This window comes from Lampris incognitus, chromosome 18 (genome assembly GCF_029633865.1).
Source record: "Lampris incognitus isolate fLamInc1 chromosome 18, fLamInc1.hap2, whole genome shotgun sequence".
NCBI lineage: Eukaryota > Metazoa > Chordata > Actinopteri > Lampriformes > Lampridae > Lampris > Lampris incognitus.
The window spans coordinates 38,370,752-38,378,251 of record NC_079228.1 but is presented as its reverse complement, the minus strand read 5'-3'; positions in this window follow the sequence as shown (position 1 = coordinate 38,378,251).

Here is a 7,500-nt window from a genome sequence, read left to right as displayed (position 1 = left end):
AAGAGAGAGAGGGGGTAGACAGGGTATATGGAGAGGGGGGTAGACGGTGGATGGAGAGAGCGCAAGAGAGAGGTAGACAGGGTAGATGGAGAGAGAGAGGTAGACAGGGTGGATGGAGACAGAGAGAGAAAGAGAGAGAGGGGCTAGACAGGCTGGAGAGAGAGAGAGAGGTAGACAGGGTGGATGGAGACAGAGAGAGAAAGAGAGAGAGGGGCTAGACAGGCTGGAGAAAGAGAGAGAGAGGTAGACAGGGTGGATGGAGACAGAGAGAGAAAGAGAGAGAGGGGCTAGACAGGCTGGAGAAAGAGAGAGAGAGAGAGAGAGAGAGAGAGAGGAGGTAGACAGGGTGGATGGGGACAGAGAGAGAGAAAGAGAGAGAGGGAGGGGTAGACAGGCTGGAGAGAGAGAGAGAGAGAGAGGACAGGTTTTGTCTTCATTCCACATGTAAATGTTATCTGTTTCCTGTCAGTCGGTGCGATGGCGCCTGATAAGGCTCGTGCATCATGAGAAGTTCACCAGCTCAGTGTGTCCTCCAGCCGCCATCTTTTAGTCTCCTCAAATGACCTTCACCACAGTCACTTCCTGTCGCATGTTTTACATTTCCTTCATACTAGGTTAGTACAAAGTCGGAAGTTTCAATAACAACACTGAGTCTTAAATAACGATAAAAAAAGATCTAAATATTATGAAATATTATAAAAAGGCAAACCGCTTTAAAATGTCATTATGCAGAAATAATAACAAGTAAACTGGACTAACTGCAGTATGATGGCTGGTTGTTACTTAGTAAAATATGAGTAAAATTGAATATAAGAGGAATATTGGTAACACTTTAGTATGGGGAACATATTCTAAGTAACAAAAACTTAATGTAGAGTAATTTAACACTATGAACACTTGTAGTTTTGTGTGTTGTTATGTAAGAAACAGAGCATATTCATGAAGTGTTAGTAAGGGAGAATAACTCTTCTTGTGGTACTACCACCTTATAAAGGCCATACTAAGCAAAGCATATTGAGATGGTACTACTAATAAGCAATACTTCTGAGGTTATAGAGGGGAAAACTCATAGTTAATATGAGTACCTAATAATGACCAATTAAGAGCCAATATGTTGCTAATTCGCATGCTAATAAGCACCTAATTAATGGTGACTACGTTCCCCATACTAAAGTGTTACCGGAATATTAAACAACCATAGTAAAGATAGCACACATTCAATATTCACCTTATATTCAAGTTTTTTTTTTTTGGGGGGGGGTCCCCCCACCCTTTTCTCCCCAATTGTATCCGGCAAATTAACCCACCCTTCTGAGCCGTCTCGGTCGCTGTGCGGGCTACCACATGCCTCCTCCCATACATGTGGAGTCGCCAGCCGCTTCTTTTCACCTGACAGTGAGGAGTTTCACCAGGGGGATGTAGCGCGTGGGAGGATCACGCTGTCCCCCCCCCGAACAGGTGCCCCGACCGACCAGAGGAGGCGCTAGTGCAGCGGCCAGGACACATACCCACATCCGGCTTCCCACCCGTAGACACGACCAATTGTGTCTGTAGGGACGCCCGACCAAGCCGGAGGTAACACGGGGATTCGAACTGGCGATCCGGGTGTTGGTAGGGCGGATGGAATAGACCGCTGCACCACCCGGACGCCTCCTTATATTCAAGTTTAAGCTACTCCTCCAATCAAAAATGTGTTTTTCTAATGTTTGTGTCCCCTAAAATGTCTGGCCTTGACCTTTCTGACCTGTGTCTGTGTGAAGTTCGTCACCACAGCGGTGTTTCACAATCCTCCACTGGAGGTGGCGCTGTCAGGGGCACTTCCCTAATATCTGAGATTCAAACGTACCCCAGTTAAGCTAGATTTGGTACATCACAGATCCGAAAGCCAATCGGCGTCTAATATGCAAATGCGGGTGGGGCCTAGAGACCTGAGACCTCTTGCGCAGGGCGGACTTGTCAGCACCGAGCGCGAGTTCCCATTAGCACGGTGGGAGTTTTGACAGCACACGTTTTGGATGTAAACCGGACCCTGGAGCTTCTTTCCACCGTCCACCAAAACATCCCACCGTACTGCTGAATTTATTTACAGACGCGGGGCTCACACGCCTACCAAGCTGCAGGGGCCGCGTACCGGCAGTGCTCGTTTCAGTGAGGAGTGTTTCCATAAGCTCATGCAAAAGCTGCTGGGTTTTCACTAGAGACGAGTTTTGAAGTCTGATGCCGTGCCAACTGTTCACCCTGGGACTGCCACAGCCGGCAGGAGTCATGTGTTTCTTCTCCTCAACCAGCAGTCGAATGAAAGCTTTCTGCATGTAACATATTTCCTTTGTGACTTATAAGTAACATTAACTACTACTACTACTACTACTACTACTACTACTACTACTACTACTACTACTACTACCAGCACTACTATTACTACTGTTGGCTGCTCCCGTTAGGGGGCGCCACAGCGGATCATCCGTTCCCATCTCTTCCTGTCCTCTGCGTCTTCCTCTGTCACACCAGCCACCTGCATGTCCTCCCTCACCACATCCATAAACCTCCTCTTTGGCCTCCCTCTTCTCCTCTTCCCTGGCAGCTCCATATTCAGCATCCTTCTCCCAGTATACCCAGCATCTCTCCTCCACACATGTCCAAACCATCTCCATCTTGCCTCTCTTGCTTTGTCTCCAAACCGTCCAACCTGGGCTGTCCCTCTAATATACTCCTTCCTAATCCTGTCCTTCTTCGTCACTCCCAATGAAAATCTTATCATCTTCAACTCTGCCACCTCCAGCTCCTCCTCCCTGTCTTCTCATCAGCGCCACTGTCTCCAAACCATATAACATAGCTGGTCTCACCACCATCTTGTAAACCTTCCCTTTAACTGTTGCTGGTACCCCTTCTGTCACACATCACTCCTGACACTCTCCTCCACCCACTCCACCCTGCCTGCACTCTCTTCTTCACCTCTCTTCTGCACTCCCCCGTTACTTTGGACAGTTGAACCCAAGTATTTAAACTCATACATCTTCGTCACCTCTACTCCTTGCATCCTGACCATTCCACTGTCCTCCCTCTCATTCACACATAGGTATTCTGTCTTGCTCCTACTGACTTTCATTCCTCTTCTCTCCAGTGCATACCTCCACCTCTCCAGGCTCTCCTCCACCTGCTCCCTACTCTCACTACAGATCACAATGTCATCTGCAAACGTCATAGTCCACGGAGACTCCTGCCTGATCTGTTTTGTGAGCTGCTGCGAGTTGTTTGGTAATAGTTAAGTTAAGGTTTCAAAGTCCAGGTGCTGGAGCATGAACTGGAACACCATGTTTACTCCATCAACCACAGACCTGTTGGCTCTAGTCGAACTGCAGGGAGTCCAGGAGTGGGTCCGTGATGGTTTTAAGGTGGGACGGAACAAGGCGCTGGAAAGACTTCATTACCACAGGGGTCAGGGTCGCCCGGTCTGTGGTCATTGAGTCCTGAGCTCTTAGGTTTTTTGGGGACGGGGTTGATGATGGTTTCTGTTATTTTTGTGATGAATATTAATTAGCAACATCTTTTCCATCCATCCATCCATCCATTATCCAAACCGCTTATCCTGCTCTCAGGGTCGCGGGGATGCTGGAGCCTATCCCAGAAGTCACTGGGCGCAGGCACCCCGGACAGGCTGCCCCTCCACCTTTTTCAAAGTGTTCTTATAATTTGTGACCATTTGGCTATAAATGCACACCATAAAGTGCTTAAATAAGTACCAGAACTGTTAAAGTAGTGTCTCCAATCGCGTCTGTGCTTCACTGCTGCTCCCGCTGGTGTGGTGATCAGTGATGTCTGTGTTGGTGAAGGTTTATCCCAGCAGGCTTGGAGAAGATATTTTCGCGTGAATGTGAGTGAAAATCCTGGTTCAGTTTTCCCTCACATTCGCACCTTTGAGCAGTTTAATTCCGTGACCAACACCAAGCCATGCAAACACGGGGAGAACATGCACATTAACCACGGTTCGGTTTAAAATGAACAAGTTTTTCTCTCTGGAATTTGCTGGAAATAGTGTTAAAAGGCGAACGCCTGTGCTTGTACATCGATCAGACGGGTTCAGAAGAAGACCTTGTCTCAACAAAACAGAATACGGTGCTTTTATCAGGCAAGGCTATGCTGTGCATTTGCATGAGATTAAATGACTTGAATTTTGCAGTTTAAGGTGGAAGTGAAATATCAGGTTTCTGTTGCAAAGCCATTACACCATTTCCCCTCCATGTTCAGATCGCAGCAGTGGAGTCTCTTCACTCTTCAGCTTCTCATCTATCCGCCATTGTAACGGCCGCCATCTCTGCTCCGCTCACAGATGCTGCGAAATAAAAACAAATGGGCTCACGGCAACGCCAGACGAGTGACTCTCACTCCAGTTGTTTCCTGTTTACAGCCGCTTTAGTCATTTAGCTGATGCCAGTGTCCAGGGTGTTACACGCTAAGTGGCATTATGAAGGATCCAGCATGGCCGCCGTGCAGCATCTGTTGCACCTTCTAACCTCTGAACTGGGAAAGCAGGACTTGTTTTGTAAGTAGGTCCTGGTGGGGTTGGGGCAACATTGCTGCGCGGTGTGAATTTATCAGGGTAGGTGTGTTGACTACCTGTGGAAATTTAAGCAATCTGACAGTTTACCGGCCTCTGAGCACAACATTCAAAACTGTCAGTGCTTAGCTCACACATCACCACTCCAGTACTCACCGAACGTGCTTTTATTCTGAAAATATTTTTTCTGCTCTTTTTTTTCTATTTCAATTTTCCCCCCTTTTCTCCCCCAATTGTATCAGCCAATTACCCTGCTCTTTTTGAGCCGTCCCAGTCGCTGCTCCACCCCCCTCTCTGCCGATCTGGGGGGCGCCCCGACCGACCAGAGGAGGCGCTAGTGCAGTGACCAGGACAAATACCTACATCTGACTCCCCACCCGCAGACACGGCCAACTGTGTCTGTAGCAACGTCCAACCAAGCCGGAGGGAGCGCGGGGATTCGACCTGGCGATGCCGTGTTGGCAGGCAATAGAATAGACCACTACGCTATCCGGGCGCCCTTTCCTGCTCTCTTTTAAAGGCTCTTATTCTGAAAATGCCCAGTGCTGTTTGCACTGACATGCTCTTGTTCTGGATATCTGCTAATATCCGGTTCCTTTCACGCCAACACGTCCTTATTCTGAAAATATCTCCTTCTCGTCACCTAAACATGCTCTTATTCTTTGTTTATTTGTTGTCGTCGTCGTCGTCGTTGTTGATTCTCACTGAAGTTTATTGTGAGGGTGCTGTCACTTTGACCCTTGACCTCCTGGCCACTGCTTTTTTTTTTTTTGTCCCGTTGATGAAGTTCAGTAGGAGTCAAAGCCTTTGTTTGGAGCAGCATGGCTTTAGGAGGCGCAGTGGGTCATCTAGGGACCAAAAGGTCACCGGTTCGATCCCTGGCTCCTCCAGAGAGCGTGTTGAAGTGTCCTTGAGCAAGACACTGAGCCCCTAACTGCTGCTGATGAGCAGGTCGGTTGCTTTGCATGGCAGCCTCCACCATCTGTATGACTGGGTGAATGTGAGACATATATTGTAAAACAGTTTGAGTGGTCAGTAGACTAGAAAAGTACTATATGAAGTACTATATAAAGTACTATATGAAGTACTATATGAAGTACTATATAAATGCAGTCCATTTACCATTTTACCATTTTGATTCACTGGCTCCAATTTTCTTTGGATGGGATTGCAAATAAAGGCCTAAAGTGTAAAATATAAAGTGCAGCATCCCCGCGACCCTGAGCAAGGTTAAGCGGTTCGGATAACGGAAGGATGGATGGGTGGAAGTGCTGTTTCTAGGTTGTGATGCATCCTGTTATGTGCGCCTACAGGAAGCCGGTGGGCGGAGCTAGAAGGGGCGTCAGCTGGTCGTGGCAGTCACCTAAGCGGTCGCTTTTAGCTCACGCTTTAGCCGTTCTCCAGTCGAACGCCGCTTTGTTTGTTTTCTATCTCTGGTTTTTATGAAGCATTCAAGCGGTTTATAACTCAGAACACGGGCTTTAGTAAGACACGTCACCTCCTGGGCTCAGTTCTGACCCGCAGCTGCACTTATCAAGGCCCCATGGCCTCTCCCGCTACTTCCCTGACGTCAGCAGGCCTCCTTAATGCAAAAACTAGTTTGTCGGGGCGTAAAACCAACCATCTGTTTACCTGTACCAGTCAAGACCTGATGGTCCGACAACGGCATCGCCTTAAGTACCGGGGAAAAAAATCTTTAAATCAGAAATGAAATCGAATCGTGATCTCAAAATGGAAAATGAAATCGAATCGTGGATTTGGAGAATCGCGACACCCCCTAATCATAATCCCAGGGGGTTTTACACAGCGTCCACATATACCATGCTGTCTGCTTCCATATGCTGCAGAAACTCGGCTTACAAATCCAGCCGAGGTTGGACTGTTGGGTAATGGGAAGTATACTTCTTTTTGGGGGGGGGGGGTTCCCCCCAATTGTACCCGGCCAATGACCCCGCTCTTCCGAGCCGTCCCGGTCACTGCTCCACCCCCTCTGCTGATCCGGGGAGGGCTGCGGACTACCACATGGCTCCTCCCATGTGGAGTCGCCAGCCGCTTCTTTTCACCTGACAGTGAGGAGTTTCACCGGGGGGACGTAGCACGCGGGAGTTCCCCCTCTCCACCGAACAGGCGCCCCGACCGACCAGAGGAGGCGCTAGTGCGGCGACCAGGACACACACCCACATCCGGCTTCCCACCCGCATACGCAGACCATTGTGTCTGTAGGGACGCCCGAGGTAACACGGGGATTCGAACCAGCGATCCCCGTGTTGGTAGGCAGCGGAATAGACCGCCACCCTACCCAGACGTCAGTTTGTCTGTCCAAAAACTTCCGGATGTGAAGCCCCGGCGTTTTGCTGAACACCGACGTTGTTTCAGTCTCGCTGTAGAAAAGTGTCAGTTTGCTGCTGTTCAACATGTCCGTGGGTTCGATGCCGGTGACGTGTGCTGCATGTGAACAAGACATTCCCCGACAGGCTGTCTGGATTAAGGTGAATCCAAAACACAGCAAACGGCGTGATTGACAGGAAGTCTGGCTCTGTCAATCACATTATGCCGGTGATGAGTTAGACCTCGGTTCGATGGCCGATGATGGTGGTGGCGTTCATACAACAGCTGTTGTCGCCCAATTACGGCCTTCGTCTGGTTACAACCAGCGTCTTCACTTGTGTGTTAACAAACGGGGGCGGCACGGCGGCGCGGTGGTCAGTGCGGTTGCCTCGCCGCAGGAAGGTCCCGGGTTCGAGCCCCGGGGGTAGTCCAACCGTGGGGGTCCCGTGGGGGTCCACTGCCGCCCAGTGACTGCTGGGATAGGCTCCAGCGTCCCCGCGACCCTGAGAGCCGGATGAGTGGTTCAGGTGATGGATGGGTGGATGTTAAAGAACCGTGTGAGATGACACGTCTCATTTCAGTAAGGTGACGGTGACACGCAGCCCGACCAGTCACGG